Here is a 19,484-nt window from a genome sequence, read left to right as displayed (position 1 = left end):
ATAGCCTCTCTGTCAGATTGAACAATTCTGGACATTCTCCTCTGACATCCCTCACCAACAAGGCATTTTCGCCTGCAGAACAGCTGCTTAGTGGTTCACCCCCCACCCCCACCTCCCACCCATTCTGGTGTTTGATGTGAGCATTACTGTAACTGTAGCTCTTGACCTGTAACTGCATAATTGTATGCATTGTGCTGTTGATTTAATAATTTCATGAATGAAGTTTACAGGTTTTTCCATTAAAGGGGCCATTGTGTGTACAGTGGTGCTTGATAGTTTGTGAACCCTGTAGAATTTTCTACAAGTATATATCTGCATAAATATGACTTAAAACATCATCAGATTTTCACACAAGTCCTAAAAGTAGATAAAGAGTACCCAATTAAACAAATGAGAGAAAATATTATACTTAGTCATTTACTTACTGAGGAAAATGATCCAATGTTACATATGTGAGTGGCAAAAGTATGTGAACATTTGCCTTCAGTATCTGGTGTGACTCCCTTGTGCAGCAATAACTGCAACTAAAGGTTTCCGGTAACTGTTGTTCAGTCCTGCACATCGGCTTGGAGGAATTTTAGCCCATTCCTCAGTACAGAACAGCTTCAACTCTGGCATGTTGGTGGGTTGGTTAGGTTTAATTGGGTTGAAAATCTGCTGATGTTCTAGGACATATTTATGTAGATATACAGTATAGAAAATTCTAATGGGTTCACAAACTTTCAAGCACCACTGTATATACTTTTTCTTAAAACAGTTTAGACTCCTTTCATGGACTTAATTGAAATGATTTACAGTTGGTTGTTTTTATTTATTTATTTATTCTTTACAACTGCCCAATTTTAAACCTATAGTAAGAGCTTCTACTTCAAATGAACAACCTGGAGCAATATGGAGCAAAGCAATAGCAGATATTACAGGAGTGTTCACTCTCAGTGCCCTCCATAACCCTTCTCTACACACGTCCCTAGTTGTTGTTGTTGTTCTTGTTTTTCATGTGGACCTTTGCATTCATATTGCATTTGCTAAAAATGGAAGAAAAAACCCCAGCCCACTTCTTCACGGTTGAGAAAGGTCACAGTTGAGCGCCCTTCATCATTTGCAGCATGTCTGTTATCCAGCAGGAGGTATGTTTGGGTGTATAAACATGATGTCAAGCATAATTAAGCCACAATAACGTCACTTTGGATCTAAATAAGGAACCAACTCCAAACTAAATCAATAAAATGTGCCTACTGTGAAAACTGGGTGATTAATGACTACATTCTGAATGAATTAAATTAAATATTATATTATATTGTATAAAAACACTAGCACTGTAAAAAAAATAATAATAATAATAAATAAAAAAAAAAACACTATGTCTTTTAAGCAGCCTGCCTGTGGCTGTGAAAAGCAAAATAAAATATATTTTTAAGTGAGCACATTAATTTATTGGAAGTTATTTCTTAGTTGCTTGGACAAAGTTTAAATTTTTAATGAAAGGGGAAAAATGAGGTAGCTATTGGTTTTTATTTCAGCTCTACATCTTATTTTGAGATTGCACCACATAGGGAAAAATAACCAATCAAACTGCCTGGCCTGAGCCTTTGGGGTCGATGTTGACTGCCCAGATCTGCTGGTGTGAAAAACGGGAGCAGAAGTGATGTCGATCTGCCCCATCTAGAGAGAAGTCTGGCACAATCCACTCTCCTTTTGTTTCTCCAGCTCGCCTCTGGCAAGAACGACACACCTCTCCACCGAGGTGAGAAAAAAGAGCAGTAGGAGATAGACATAAAGCAAGTTACTAGATGGTCTCTAGTGTTGGTCAAGGAAGATCACAAAGACACAACCTGGGACTGAAATTGACTTGTTGTTTTTAATTATATGTCACAAATCTGTACAAAATAGCCCATAATATTGAAATTGTGTAACCAGGGGAAAAAAGTAACTTTTTAACCCTTAAGGTGGTGTTATACTAAGGGGGTAGACCTGGGGGATGAATACATAACAGTATGCAAGCAAAAAACGTGACAATGATAATAAATAATATATTTTATATATTCAAACTGAAACCATATTGTTTAAATCAAATGTTAAAAATCCCAAACTAAGACAATTCCACTCCAAACTGTGACCCAAATGGGGGGTGGGGGTGGGGGGGGGGGTTTGAATACTTATACAAGGCAGTGTAGCCAATTAGGCTAATTACTCTTTAAAGTAGCTTTCAGCACTTTAAAGGAATGCTTCACCTAAAAATGCTAACATTGCAATCAATAAATGCAAGCTTGGAGCATGGTTAGCATTTTGCAAATGAAGTATGACTGCAGATCCTTATAACGTTTTATTCATTTAGATACATTAGCATATTTCCTTAATTATTTCATAAAATGCAGAGTTAAATCTTAGTAGAATAAGTAGAATAGTCTGTGCCTGAACAAATGGCAGCAGAATAATTACTCGTAGTGAATTACATTAATAATTGAAGAAGAAAACTGCAAACACAAAGGCTGTTACACACTGGACTTTTGTGAGAAAAAAAGTTAGCCATCACACATTAAAATATGATTTAAAGGTTAAGTTATAAAACATTTGGGAGCTTGCTGTTGGAGGACATTAATTACTGACCAAGTCGTTTTACTGTCTCCATCCTGAGGTTGATGATTTTTTCTATTACAGCGTGGCCTGATGTATTTTATTCCTTTTATACAACAGCCATTTACCAACCATTACTATTTATTTATTCATTAAAAACAGTGTGCAGTTGCATTTAACGTTGGAATGTTTGCTTAACAAGTGGAAAACCTACAGTTAGATCTTTTCCTCTGACTGTTATGCTGAAATTGGAGACTCCTTCCATAAGTGCTAAAATAAACCTAAGTGCTAAAACATAAGTGCTAAAATCTCCACACAGAAAAAAATTACCATTTCAACAATTCCATGCATATTTTAAATGTGGCATGTCCACCATATATGTAAGTCCCTATGTAAGTTGTTACTATAGAAACATGTTACAAAGAGCACATGAATATACACTCACGTAAAACTTTATTAATTAGGAATTTGCTCTCAAAACAGTCTCAATTCTTTGTGTGATGGATTCCACAAGATGTCAGAAACATTCCTTTGAGATTCTGGTCCATGTTGACATGATTGCATCACACAATACCTGCAGAATTTTTTGGTGCACTTTCATGCTGTGAATCTCCCATTCTACCGCATCCCAAAGTTGTTTTACTAGATTCAGATCCAGTGACTAGAAAGGACATTGAAAAACATTTAACTCATTGTCATGTTCATGAAACCAGTTCAAGATGACTTTTGATTTGTGACATGGTGCATTATCATACTGGATGAAGCCATTAGAAGATGGGTAAATTGTGGCAATGATGGGAGGCACATTGTCAGCAACAATACTGAAATAGGCTGTGATTCAAGCAGTGATTGACTGGTATTAACAGGTGCAAAGTGTGCTAAGAGAACATTCCCCACACCAATACACCACCTCCACCAGCCTGGACTCTTGACACAAAGGTAGGTTGGGTCCATGGATTCATCCTGTTGGTACCAAATTCTGACCCTACCATTGGTGTTCCTCAGCAGAAATTTATAAATAAATAAATTATAAATTTAATAAGTTATAAATAAATTTTATAACCAGGTTACATTTTTCCAGTCTTCAACTGTCCAGTTTTGGTGAGCAGTGCCCACTGCAGCCTCAGATTTCTGTTCTTGGCTGACAGAAGTGGAACCCGACATGGTCTTCTGCTGTTGTAGCCCATCCGCCTCAAGGTTTGACGTGTTGTGCATTCTGGGATGCTTTTCTACTCACCACAACTGTACTGAGTTATGTAGCCTTTCTGTCTGGCCATTTCTGTCTGGCCGTTCTCGATTCAAATCTCTCATCAACAAGGCGTTTCCAACCACAGAACTGCCGTACGCTGGATATTTTTTCTTTATTGCACCATTCTGAGTAAACTCTAGAGACTGTTGTGCATGAAAATCTCAGGAGATCAGCAGTTATAGAAATACTCAAAGCAGCCCATCTGGCACCAACAATCATGCCACAGTCAGAATCACTGAGCTCCCATTTTCCCCATTCAGATGTTTGATGTGAACATTATCCGAAGCTGCTGGCCTGTATCTGCATGGTTTTATGCATTGCAATGCTGCCACACGACTGGCTGATAAGAAAATTGCATGAATGAGTAGGAGTACAGGTGTTCCAGATAAAGTGCTCAGTGAGTGTAAACAGTGACTTGAATTACAGCAAGAACTACTGTCAGACATGTATAATATAAAATCATTTATTGTGTAATTATTGTTTCTATATTGGCATTTCAAGCTGCTGTCCCATTTCTCCACTGTGACCTCATGCTTGTAGTTTATATGTCATATGTGAAAGCTACAGATTTATCAGACTGTAGTGAAATGCCGCATATGATGACCTTCATGTATAGGTTTAAATGTAAATGCAATATGACTGACTGAAGCAGAAAACACACCTGATAGGCGAAAGATTAAATAGGCAAAAAAATGTCTCTGTGATTGTGTATGAGAAATGAGAAATATTTGCATCACCAAAATTGAACACGTTTTTTTCCTGCCATAAATCAAGAAATCCACTTGCGAACCCTGTTTTGTGCATTTGTGTTTAATGACTCTATTCTGATTCCATACTCCTGCAGCATGTTGAAGCACTTTATAAAAAGCCTAGCTGTGAAACTCCTCTCATATATATGTAAATAGTTTGCCGCATCAGCAGACTCCAAGGGAGCTGGAGAACAGGACAGAGGTGGACATGTGGAGTTAAATAGCCATTCTCTCTTCATGTCATCTCCTCCTTCGTGGGGGTTTTTAGTGACTTCTTTACTTCATAAATAATACATCGGCAAGGCTGCATTGTATTTTGCCAGTCAGTTTTTTTTTTTGCCACAAGGTCATGATACAAAAAAAAAACAAGAGCAGACCAATGCTGTGAAGAGCAAGATGCTCCTGCATACTGAGAGCTTTTAGAAAACAATGCTGATGGTCCATGGAGCTTTGCTGACCCGAGGATTTTGACATTGCTTTTCTTGGAGTCTGGGTTTTCTTCTCTTTAAACTAAACTCAGACTGTATCGAGCAACATCCTACAGAACCAGAAATAGGCCGACACCTACTCCTACGTTTGAGCCTCGACTGGCACTCAGCCTGCATGGCTCAAGAGTTTTCCATGGCAGAATGAATCACCTCCAAATCGAAAAGTTTCCCACAAGGGTTCTTAATGATCTAATTCGATATATGTTATGTGGATAAAAAAAAAAGATTAAGAGGCAGATGTGCAAGTGAAAAGAGAGCTATAGTTTTCAGTTCTGAAGTGAAAAAAGTGAACATGGTAAGGATCATTAGAATGCTAAACACTGCTATAGCACAACGTTTCAAACGAGTACATCTGCTGTGACTCAGCGGAAGGAGAAAAGTGTTTTTCCTCCTGATTGTGAAACGTAAAAGCTATATAATGTTCTGCCTCGTTTGTCCCCTGTAAAAGTTAGACGAATCTAGAATTGTCATTCAGAGAAAAAAAAACCTCAAATGATAAAATAAATGAATTAAAATAAAAACAAAAAGTGGTTAAAAGTGTGAATTCTTCTCTGTGGCATATATTTTTTAAATATGACTTTTTTGCTGTTTAAAAAAACTTTTAAACAGTTTTAAACTGTTTTTGACTCCAATACCCTGATACATTTTATATATACTGTATATAAACTCAACAAAAAATAACTGTCCTCTCACATTCAACTGCTTTTATTTCCAGCAATTTTTTTTAACATGTGTAAATATTTATATTAACATAAAAAGATTTAACAACTGAACAAGTTTCACAAAGATTTGATGAACAGAAATGGAATAATGAGTCCCTGAAAAAAGAAAGGGTGTGTGTGTGGCGGGGGGGAGGATGTGGGGGGGGGGGTTACATAATATATGCTATCAGGTATACTATCAGGATTACATTTTTTTCTTAAACCAAATAAATTAACCGTTTGATATAACACAATATAGACAGCTGCTTGATCATAGCTCTGGTTCTGTCTTGCCAGTCGTGGCTCACATGAGCAACCTCCTGGCGCATACACAAATAAATTATTACACAAATTGTTCTCTGAAATACTTTTGTGATGTAATGTTACTCGCATCAGGGACAGTGATATTTTATTTTATTAAAACAAATCCAAACATAGAACATGTTTTTAAGCTCTGAAATTAACTGAAAGTATTTTAGATCATATTGCTTTTCTTTTGACTTTTACATATATCACCTTGAAGTAATCTAAACATAATCAGATTACATTACTTTCATATTGTGATACTTGGATTACATTACTGATTACATCTTTTATGAAGTAATTTGTAACTGTAACAGAATACATTTTTAAAATAACTTTCCCAACCCTGTATACTGATATATACTGTACATGATGATATACATCATCATATACAGTATACATCCCAAACTATTGAATAGATGGATATGACATGAAAGTTTAGAATTTCAGCTTTTATCCTAGTATTTACATCTAGATGTGTTAAACAACATAAAACATAGAACCTTTTGTATCTGACCACCAAATCTTTAGGCTAGCAAAAGTATAGAAACAGATAAGCCTGTGACTCATTGACATCACCTAATTGTTGGTAATGCGTTTCCAGACTTTTACTATGACCTCTTTCAGTTGTTGTTTGTTTCGGGTGGGTTTCTGCGTTCAGTCTCCTCTTCAGGAGGTGAAATGGATTAAAGTCTGGTGATTGACTTGGTCAGTCTAAAATCTACCAATTTTTCCGCCTGATGAAATCTGTTGTCGAGTTGGCAGTGCGTTTTGGATCGTTGTCTCGCTGCATGATAAAGTTCCTCTCAATTAATTTAGATACATCTCTCTATAATTTGACAAATAGGCAGACAAAATGTTACTGTAAAGTTCTGAATTCATTCTGCTGCTACCATCATGAGTTACATCATCAATAAAGATTAGTGAGCCTCTGCCAGAAGCAGCCATGCAAGCCCAAACCATGACAATACCTCCACCATGTTTCACAGATGAGTGTGTATGTTTTGGATCATGAGCAGATCCTTTCTTTCTCTACACTTTGGCCTTTCCATTTTTTAGAGGTAAATCTTAGTTCCAGAACTTTTGTGGCACATCTCTGTGCAAATTTCTTTGCAAATTCCAATCCAGTTTTAATAGTCATATATACACACATAGCAGAAAGTCTTGGTCTGAATGTGGCCTCAGGATGGCACTGCTGATGTGCTGCTGGCACTGGCATGCATCATGTCAGCCAAGTGTGGACCATGTGTGGCAATGATGGCACTGCAAACATGGTGGCAGACAACATTTGGGCCAGTTGTGGATGGGGGTGTGTAGCCCAGATCATTCTAGTGATTGTGGGCAACATTTAGATTCAGATTACAATTCTGGACAAGAATTTACAGTGCTACTATGTACAAGCCAAGATTCTCTCTCTCTCTCTTTTTCACACTCACACTTTTTCATGACTTTAAAATGTGTTGCTATTTGAATTAGAAAGTATCTTATTGATTTATAGAGTCAGTGAAAATAAGGGGTGTCCAGATGATAAAAAGGAGAAATTTTAAAATAACTATTTTTTGTGCCAAGTTCTCAGCAATGTAATTCAAGAAAATTTTGTAAGGTTACTCAACCTAAACAAAACATGCATTTTCCTAACCAGGCCAAATATTCTGTTTAAAAAATAGTTAAATAAAATTGAATAAAAGAACAAAATAAATAAAATAATTTTGTTTTAAAATAATATTTAAAAACAACACTAATTCACATCTTGTTTCTTTAAAGAAACAATAATAAATCATTATGTCAACCTCTCTGGACATTGTTTAAATTTAAGCACCACAAAAATGATCACAATGATGTTTAATTTAGTTATTTATATAATTCCATTTCTAAATTAAAAATCAAAACTAAATTTTGCGGGAGTGCATGGACACCGGGTGCTTCTCAATACTCAAACTGATCCTTCCTCACTTCCTCGCTACTCCGTCCTCCATCCCGTGACTAGGAAATCAACGTCAGCCATCTTTAAAGACGTAGCAGTTCTCTAATTGCACCGTGAGGAGGGGAGGAACAAGGAGTGAGAAAGCTTCCAGAGGAGCTAGGAGCGAGGATACATAAGTATATCCTATGCGGAAGTGATTCGAAAAACCTGACGCATGTATAATTTCCCCTCCTCCTTTTGCCTACATCTGCCACAATAACAATCAAAAAGTCCTTTGATGATGTGATGTAATTTTGTGTGAAATATAATTAAATAATAATATGCTTACAACAAGCATTGTAGGAAACATGCAAGTTTGGATATGCAAAGCTGCACAAAAGATGCAATAAATTATGTATTGTTCATTAATTTAATGTTGAATAACAAAGACATTTCACATACTATCAGTGCATTTTGCTTCATTAAGAATGTTGTTATTAACCAAACTCTAACAACATAATGGCACATCTCTGAAGCGCAGTGAGGTAGTCCGGCTGAGCATAGTCATTATTAATTGACATCGCTTTGAAGTGATGCTTGAGAGAGTGAGGATATTCCATTCTACTTGCTTCGATTCCTCTCTCCTCACATCTCATCCTCGCATCCTTCTCTCACATCCTAAGGGGGTGGAGCTAAGATGCTAAGATGCTTATTAACTTCCTCTTACTTAATTCTGACAAGACAGAAGTACTTCTAGTAGGACCACATGCAGCTTGATGTAAGCTTTCTGATTACATAGTTACTCTGGATGGTCTCTCTGTTTCATCATGTTCAGCAGTAAAAGACCTTGGTGTGATTATTGACTCCAGTCTTTCATTTGATGCTCTTGTAGATCATATTACTAGGATAGCCTTCTTTCACCTCAGAAATATTGCTAAGATAAGAAATATGTCACTACACGATGCAGAAAAATTTGTTCATGCTTTCGTCACCTCTAAGTTGGATTATTGTATTATATGTCTTACTGTCTCCAGTTAGTCCAGAATGCAGTTGCAAGAGTCCTTACTAGAACAATAAGATATGACCACATCACCCCTATCTTATCAACACTGCATTGGCTCCCAGTAAAATTCGCATTGATTATAAAATACTATTATTGACCTATAATGCACTGAATAGTCTCGTGCCACAGTTGCTGTAATGTTGATCTCTGAAGGAGACAGACCATGCTTGAGTGGAGAAGCACGGTAATTCAGCAGCGCTAAATAGGGATAAGATTTACTGCTTGCTGCTTTCGTGAGCAGTTGCTTAACTATGTGTACTCCTTTCTCCGCTTTTCCATTCAACTGGGGATACAGTGGACTGGATATTACATGTTGAAACTCATATTCCACCCCAACTGAAGCATGGTCCATTGTCACTACAGACAACCTGTGGGATTCCAGGTCTCTCAATGATAGATTTCATATGTGTTATCACACAAGCAGCAGATGTATTGGGAAGTATCCATCTCTGGATAGTTTGACAGATAATCTATCACAAGTAGATACATCTTTCCACCAAGGAAGAACAAGTCAGTCCTGACTTTCTGCCGTGGCTCATCTGGTGGGTCAGTGATTATCATTGGTTCCTTTTGCTGCTTTGCACAAATCAAGAATCACAGGTTGACACCATCATGTCTATGTCTGCATTTATTCCTGGCCAATAGATAGCTGTTCTAGCCCTTCTTCTGCATTTTTCTGCTCCTAGGTGCCCTTCATGCAGCCTTTTCAACATATCCTGTCGCAATGATTGATGAATAACAATCCTTAGTCTGTCTCAGTAGAAGTCCCTTGACCACACTTAACTCTGTTCTTATATTGTAGTACTCTGAAGATATTCCCCATGGTCAGCCCTCATTCAGATGTGTGACCATTTGCAGATTTTTGTCTTTGACTGTTTCAGCTGCAATTTGCTTGGACTTCGCATCTGTGATCAGAAGCGCTTCAGCCACCATGTTCACATGGAGAGTCACATCAGAGTCTGTGGAATTCTCATTGTGCACATCATTCTGTGTGGCCATCCTGGACAGGGCATCTGCTAGGACTATGTACTTTCCGTGTGCATAAATCATATCTCTGAAGCTTCATCATTAGCCATTGAATTCTTGGCGACATCTTGTTCAGATTTTTCTTGATGATGGCTATCAATGGTTTGTGATCAGTCTCTGCCACAAATGTTGGTAAGCCATACACATAGCTGTGGGATTTTTCCACTCCATACACAATGTCCAGGCATTCTTTTTCTATCTGAGAATAACGACACTCAAATGGGGTCATTGTTCTTGAGGCGTATGCAGCTGGTCTCCAAATTTCTCTATATAGAACCGCACCCAACCCATCTTTAGATGCATCTGCTGATATCTTAACTCTTTTTCATGGATCAAAGAAGGTCAGTACTTTCTCTGTTGTCAAGAGAGTTTTCAGTCGCACCCATTCATGTTCATAGTTAAAAGTTTTCTATGAAATTTATAATCCCCATCATTCTCAGTACAGCCTTTTTGTCTGCAGGTCTGGGCATGTTGAGTATTGCCTGAATTTTACTCCTATCTGACTCTACACCTTCTTCTGATAGCTTGTCTCCAAGAAATGTGATTTCCTTCACAGGTAAATGACATTTATCTTTGTTCAGCTTCAGTCCATAGTTTTGCACTCACTATAGGATTTCAACGAGCCTCTTATTGTGCAGTTCTATTGTGGATCCCCACAAAACAATATCATCCACATAAACACGCACTCCCTCTATGCCCTCAATTATGTGCTCCATAGCTCTGTGGCATACTTCAGGAGCTGAAGAAATTCCGAATAGCATCCTCAAGAAGGAGTAATGGCAAAAAAGTGTGTTAAACGTGCAATACTGTGTGCTATCCTCATGCCCTCATATCCTCATTCAGTTGCCAAAAACCCTGGGATGCATCCAGCTTTGTAAAGAACTTTGCACATGCCATCTCACTTATAATTTCTTAATCTGATAATGTTCCCTCTGGATGTTCACATTTGGGTCCATGCACACATGTAGATCACTATTTGATTTTTTCACACATACCATAGAATTTACCCATTCTGTAGGTTTTTCCACTTTTTCTATGACTCCCAGTGATGTCATTCTTTCTAGCTCTTGCTTCAGTTTCTCACGAAGTGGTGCTGGGAATCTTCTTGGAGCATGAACTACTGGTTGAGCATTTTTTTTCAACTGTATCTTCTTCAACTGTAAACCCTTCAAAAATGTTAGGACACTTTCACTATACTATCTATACTACTGTGTGTTTTAGTGTCATTTATAGTGTACACTCTTTTAACTAGACCTAGGTCATTTTAACATTTTAACACTATGTCATCTTAATATGCCATGTCACCAACACAGAATCATGGCCACCTGGAACTACCACAAATAGGAGGGAATATTCTCTGTTTTTCACTTTTATTTGATCACTTTTTGGTTTTTCACTTTTATCACTCCATTGTAAGCTTTGAGTTGTACACTTTTTTGATTAACATGAGGCTTTATGTTCATTGCATTGATATCATACTCAAAGATCAAATTGACTTTTGCTCCTGTGACCAGCTTGAGTGATGATGTAACTCCATTTTTTCCCAGAGCTGCCATCCACTTGTCCTGTGCAACACTTCACATCAGTTTGTTCCGTACTTCCTTGACTGGAATCGGCTTTTGCCTCCATGCCAACAAAGAATGCCACTGAGGGCAGTTTCAGATGTATTGTCACTGAACATTTTAGCATGCTGAAATGCTACTTCACTCGCGCGGCATATCTGCAATGCTTTGGTCAAAGCGAACTCCGTCTCTCTCAATAGCCTCTCCCTGAGTTTTTGTCATTAATTCCAAACACAATTTGGTCACAGATCACTGAATCATGTAGCAATCCAAAGTTGCATGTTCTTGCTTTTAGCTTTAAGTCCATTAAGAAACTATGAAAAGTCTCTCCATGTTGTTGAAGACGAGAACGAAAAGCATACCTTTTGAAAGTCTCATTCATTTTTGGGGAACAGTGTGAATCAAATTTTTGAATTAAGATGTCATATTTTCCTTTGTCCTCTACTTGTTCAAATGCTAGCATGTTGAATACTTCTATTGCTTATGGTCCCGTGACAGTGAGCAGCAATGCTATTTTCGGTGCATCTGACTCTCTATCAAGTCCTACTGATTGCAGGTACAGTGTGAATTGTTGCTTAAAACTTTGCCACTAACAATCAATATTTCCAGACCAGTTCACAGCATCAGATAGTTTTACACTTTCCATGATGGCTATCTGTGATTAACTCCATTCCTAGTACAATGTAATGTTTCTTGTCTCAATGAAGAAACATTTTAGAATCCACACATGTCTTTATTACAACTCCAGTGTTGTGCATGGCAAAACACTAAGAACAACTAGCATGACTAACAATTATTAACATTAACATTCTCTACATGTAGGTGATTGTGCTGCTACTGACACCTAGTTGTCAGACCATCAATATACTCTATCATGACAGTACCTGAGTGAATTTTGGTTTGTTTATGATCTGCCATGCCTACTTAGATCAAAAGGTGCAGCCTATTTGTTGGTACCTTGAATAGTGAAGGCTACAGCAGGGGGAAGAGCTTTCTCTTACAAAGCCCCACATTTATTAAACAGCCTTCCAATTAGTGTTCAGGACACAGTCTCAGTGTTTAAATCCAGGCTGAAACCATATACTATACACATAGTCAAGCTTTATATGAAGAGTTTTTTTCTTAGGTAAAGGAGCAAATCAAGAGGGCTCACAGGCATAGAGTGTTGTGGTGAACTGGGATGTTTGGATGCTGTCCCAGGTTTGTTGATGGTGGAGTGGCTGGCTGCCTTATGTCCCAGGGCACCCTCATGTCTGTGTTCCTTTCTGGTTCTCCCTTTTAGTTATGCTGTTATAGCTAGTCTTGCAAGAGTCCCTGCTTGCACTCACGCAAAGTAAATTGTCCTTAACCATTAAGGGGCAATAAGCATACCTAATAATCTCTCTCTCTCTCTCGCTCTCGCTCTCTCTCTCTCTCTCTCTCTCTCTTTCTGTTGAGCTACACATGATACTCCTGAGATGCCAGTGATCCTGATGCCTTCTGCTCTCCAGACCTGCCTGATCCATCCTTATGCCCTATGTCAGGTTGGAGTTGAGTTGGAAGTTACATGCTGCTGCTGAGGATGGCCCCACATGGTGCAGCCTAAAGATCATTGAGATTGCTGAGGATGGTACCACTGAAAAAATACAAAATGGCTTTGGACCTCAATTCATATGAACAGTTATGTTATGATGGCCAGGACTACAATTGCTATTATATATTTAGAAATTGCAATTACCACAAACAGTTTTGACTTGTCTCCATCCATGGACAGTGGATAAGTTCAACTAAACAGACTTCATGTAAAAACTGCAATGAATTTTCCTGGTTACACAATGGCACTATTTGACCATGTAGTATCAGCACATTTATAGAAGGGATTTACTTATTTATAATCGCACTATCCATTGTTACCCAGATGAGGATGTGTTCCCTTTTGAGTCTGGTTCCTTTCAAGGTTTCTTCCTCATATCGTCTCAGGGAGATTTTCTTTGCCACAGTTGCCTCTGGCTTGCTTATTATGGATAAATTCATACATTTAAAATCTATATCCTGAATTTATATATTTCTGTAAAGCTGCTTTGGGACAATGTCCATTGTTAAAAGCGCAAAAAAAAAAAATCAACTGAACTTTCTGTATCCTACTCTACTTAAGGCAGAGTTGCCATTTAAACACCTGATGTGAAAAGCTTTTGGCAGTGTGAGTAAAAAGCACTGTAGCAAAACAACGAAGCAGATACACTGCAAAGTGGCGTAGTTGGTATGATGGATTAAGGAATAGAAATGCTGAACTGCGAGAAAGTGTACCATTGTTATGACTGAAGTAGAAAAAATAAGCCATTTTTTGGATAAAATACCCTTCTTATGAAATGATAAACTGCTTTAAAAATCCTAAAATTGAGCCTAAGTTAAAGTTTTCTGCTAACACTTCAGGACTTGTGTTTATTAATGTTGTTTCAGTATTGGTTCCTGGACTAGGCAATATAGATCATTTCCTAGAATAGCAAATGCATTCCACATATAGGCTTTCTTAATTAGCTCGTGTCTGCAGGCGCACTTTTCACTTTGCTTGCTTGACTGACATGGGTAGGAAATGAGAAGTCATTTAGTCACACAGTAGGGGATGTGTTGATTATGAAACGCATCGATAATGAAAAGGTCAAAGCCATTTGGTGCTTATTTTAGACAAATAAAAGGGAAAGCTGAAGATGTGAACTAAAGATAAAGGTCATCATGTCAAACCATTATGAACATTTCATGTTAAACTTTGGAAAAGTAACATTAGCATTTTGCCACAGGCAGTTATGACTAGCTGGTTAACTCCCAGTAGATGATGGTGTGTCAAGACTCTTAACTATGTGCATTTTCTATTATTTAACTACTGAATAATAAGCTTTAAGATATCAGAATCTGAGAGCTTAACATGTTAAAATTAACCCATGCTTATGTTTTCTTAAACTTAATGCTTCTCCTAAGTTCTACTTGTTTGGGGAATTTGATTTTAAGTAAAACTCTTTTTTCAGTCATTTTTCAATCATTTTGATTCAGAAATAAACTATATAAAGTATAGAAAATATAACTATAGAAAGAATACACTATCACTCAAAACTTCTATCTTAGCTACTCTTAATTTTTTACTATTTTCTTTTGTTGTATAATAACAGTAATAATAATAACAATGACAACATTATCACTATGAAATAAAACATATGGAATTATGCAATGACCAAACTAAAAAAAAAATCTATTTTAGATTATACATTTTTACAAAGCTTAGATTCCTGAATATACTTCTCAAACAGCTACTCAAGGAGCTTCATTCATGAGAATTTACTTAACAATTGCACATATGCTGAGTTCTACAAGATACCTGCTTATTAAAAGTACATTTTGATTCAGAAATGAATTTAAACATGAGCATTAACATTAACTTTTGACATTGACTATAGACATTTGATTTAGAAACAAATTTCAACCTTAAGTTTTATATATAGTAAGTAAGTAAGTCATTTTTATTTATATAGCACATTTAAACACAGCAAAGCTGACCAAAGTGCTGAACAGAGTAAGAAAAAGTTAAATAGAAAAACACAATAAAACCAAATAGAAAATTGACAATAAAACAATACTAAAATTAAATTAAAATGCCTGGGAGAAAAGATACGCTTTCAGACTCTTTAAAAAAATTATTATAGAAGGTCCAAGGTGAATGTCCAATGGCAGATGATTCCATAAATGAGGAGCAGCAACTGAAAAAGCTTTATCACCCATAGTTTTTAAACAGGATTGAGGGACATACAAAAAAAACCTAACAGAAGATCTTAGAAATCTGCTAGATGAATGTGGAATAAGATGTATGTTGAGATAAGAAGGCGCCTGATCATTAAGAGCTTTAAAAACAAACAACAGAATCTTAAACTGGATCCTAAAATGGACTGGGAGCCAGTGGACTGATGCTAAAATTGGGGTGACATGATCATATTACTTTGCCCTGGTCAGCAGCCTTGCAGCTGCATTCTGAACCATCTGAACCATGAGGCGAATAAGAGATGACTTAGAAAGACCCAAGTACAATGAATTACAATAATCTGTCCACGATGCGATAAAAGCATGAATAACCTTCTCCAAATCTTGGAAAGACAAAATTATTTTAAGTTTAGAAATAATCCGTAATTGATCGAAACTATTCTTAATGACCAAATTAATTTGCTCGGTTAAGTATAATTCTGAATCCAGGATGATACCAAGGTTCCTAACCTGGGAAGAAATTGAGGTCATTAATGAGATCATCTCTCAATCTCGGGGGACCAAAAACAATTATTTCTGTTTTGTCCTCATTAAGTTGGAGAAAGTTAATTGTTAACCATTTATCAATATCGTCAAGACAGTCCAACAATGGTCGAATGGAGTCGCTAGCTTTCAGTGGTACATACAAGTGGGTATCATCGGCATATAAATGAAAAGAGACATTGTGCCCCCTAATAATATTCTCCAGCAGACGCATATATAAGTTAAAAAGAAGCAGGCCCAGAATGGAGCCCTGAGGTATACCGCTAATAATAGGAGCTGAAGATGAGGAGAACTTACCCAACACTACAGAAAAGGACCTGTCTTTAAGATATGAACTGAACCATTGTAAGGTGGTACCCTTGATACCAATCAAATTCTCTAAATGCCAAAGAAGTACAGTATGATCTACAGTATCAAAGGAAGCTGTAAGGTCTAATAGCATCAAAACAGCATTTTCACCAGCATCAACCGCAGGTAAAATGTCATTGGACACTTTTAACAAAGCAGACTCCGTGCTATGATAAGCAGCGAAACCAGATTGGAAAGGTTCCAATAACTTAGCTGAATTTAAAAACAGGATCAATTGTGACTGCATAACTTTCTCTAACAGCTTTGAAAAGAACAATAGCTTAGAGACGGGCTGATAATTATTAAAGTAGCCTTCATCCAAACCCAAACAGCATGCTTAAAACAATTTGGAACTACCCCAGCATCCAAAGATACTGGGGAAAATTACAGAAAAAGTTGCTTTTATAATCTCCACCATCAAGTGAGGTGGAATTTATATTCATCGGGTTAACCAGATCACACAGTTCCTTTAAAGAAACATGCTGAAAATGATAAAAGGAAACTGGGGTGCATGGAACTGTGTTGTGAAGGAAGAACGAATGGCTATCACTTTATCAGAAAAAACATTAAAAATCTCTTACAAAGTTCAGCCGAGGATTCCCCACGGAACTGGCAACTCGGATTAATTATTGACCTGATCATGATGAATAAAATCTTAGGTCTATGACAGTGTGTGGTAATTAAACCAGAAAAATACTTTGACCTAGCTGACTTTGCTGCATTCTGAAACTTAAACAGACAATCTTTAAAAATCTCAAAGGACACAGTTAAACGATCAAGCTTCCATCTCCGCTCCACTTTAGGACAAGCCTGTCTGAGACAACAAATATTTTCGTACAGCCAGTAATAAGATTTTTGCTTTGGTTATTTCAGCTTGAAAGGTGCAATAAAATCTAAAATGTTAGAGCATGATGTGTAAAATAATGTAATCAAATCACCAGGTCTGGAGGAAGACTCTGCGGCATTCAAAATAGCTGTTTCAACAGCATTAGCTAGATAACTTTCACTAACCTGAGAGGCAGTAAGTGAGTTAATAAATCGGAGTAATAGCCTAAAGGCCTAGTTACAACGGCAGCACTCGCAGCAGGGACATTAAAAACAGTGGGCTTATGATCAGAGAAAAAGCATTTTCAATATAAACATTATCAACAGGGATTCCATATGACAATATAAGGTCTAGAGTATGACCAAGGACATGTGTTGCCTGATTTAAATGTTGAATAAGACCAAAGGAATCCAAGAAATTACAAAATTCAATAACCAAGGATCAACCAGGGCAGCAGACATGTACATTAAAATCACCCATTAATAATAACGTGATTATTCAACAGTATAATAGAAGTTAAAAAGTCATAAAAATCGCTTTAAAAAGCACTGTCTAGGTTAGGTGACCTATAGATCAAAGCACAAAATAGAGGAAGAGGTCGACTCTAACGCAACACACTGTACCTCAAATGACGAGTAAATCCCAACAGAAACTGTCCGTACGTTAAGTGAAATGTAATGCATAGTGCTGGGAAAAGTATTTGCCCTGATTTCTTCTGTTTTTGTATATATCTCAAACTAAATAGATTTAGATTTTCAAACGAAATACAACATAAAGCAAAGGCAACCTGAGTAAACACACAATACAGTTTTTATTTATTTATTTCTTGAAGAAAAAACATACAACTAATTGCCCTCTTAACCTTTAGCAGCAATAATTACAACCAAACGCTTCTGATAACTGGAGATCAGTCTTTCACTTGCTTCTAGGACTAGGACTTACTCCTATGCTTTGGTTCATTGCCTTGCTGCATAATCCAGTTGTGCTTGAGTTTCACTGGACTGAAGACTGGACATTCTCCTTTAGGATTTTCTGGTGGAGAGCAGAATTCATGTTTCCCTCAATTATTGTAAGTTGCCCAGGCCCTGAAGCAGCAAAGCATCCCCACACCATCATACTTCCACCACCATGCTTGACTGTAGGTATGATGCTCTATTTGTGGTATTCTGTGTTTGGTTTACACCAGATGTATCAGGACCACTCTCTTCTAAACAGTTCCACTTCGACTCATCAATCCACAAAACATTCACCCAAAAGGTTTGAGGCTTATCAAGGTGTGTTTTGGCAAAATTCAGAGGAGTCTTAATGTTCTTCTGGGTTAGCAGTGGTTTTCACCTCACCACCCATCCATGGATGTCATTTTTGCCCAGTGTCAATCTGATAGTGAAGTCATGAACAGTGACCTTTATTGATGCAAGAGAGGCCTGTAGTTCCTTTGATGCTGTTCTTGGCTCTTTTGTGACTTGCATAAGTACTCATGCCCTTGAACTGTTCCACATTTTGTAGTGTTGAATTGGAATTGGTCACTTGGTTGCTTCTCTGAGTAATCCCTTCTTTACCAACTCATTGACTTTTTGTGGTCAGTCTCGTCTAGTCACAATTGTGCCATACTCTTTAAATTTATTATTATTATTATTATTATTATTATTATTATTATTTTATCTCTGATTGATATTTTTCAAGAACTTTGTCCTGGATTTGTTTTGATATCTGCTTGGTCTTCATGATGAGGTATGTTCTTTAAAAGTCTCTGGGTTCTTCCAGGGTTGTATGTTTATTGCGAATATGTCACACTTAAACTGCATACAGGTTGAGAGCATTCAACTAACTATACGACTTTTATTTGTAGCAGTGCATTTTTAATAAAAAATTATTATAGCAAATAACATTAAATACAGAGCAAGGAAAGTACTGTACACAACAATAAGGAAAGTAATAGTACACGACAACGTGAGGTAAGGAAACATCAAAACAGGGCAAACTTGTATAAAGTTGCACACTAATCTCCTGTAATGACTTCATTTCAGAGCATATGATAAAATTATTTTTGAGGTTATTAAAAGTCATTAATTTACAGGTTTCAATGCAATAAGGGTGAAAACTTATGCAATCACAACTTTGACACTGTTTGTGGAAAATGTATAAATTTTTCCCACACTTTAATATTATGGGCTATTTTGTAGTGATTTATTACATAAAATCTTTGATATGTCCTTTCAGTTCCTGGTTGTGACACTACAAAATGTGGGAAAGTTAAAGGGGGTGAATACTTTACCCACTATGCCTTTCTTTCTTGTTGCAAAGACATTGCTAAACTGGAACTTGTCTGTTAGACCAGTTTCACGGGTAAAATAATCTTTCTTTCTAAAACTAAAGCTCTAAAGATAGCCTGGGATTTAATTACACCAGTGAGATGGTTCACA

The sequence above is a fragment of the Ictalurus furcatus genome, chromosome 8 (assembly GCF_023375685.1).
Source record: "Ictalurus furcatus strain D&B chromosome 8, Billie_1.0, whole genome shotgun sequence".
Lineage (NCBI taxonomy): Eukaryota > Metazoa > Chordata > Actinopteri > Siluriformes > Ictaluridae > Ictalurus > Ictalurus furcatus.
This window is presented reverse-complemented; position numbering follows the sequence as displayed.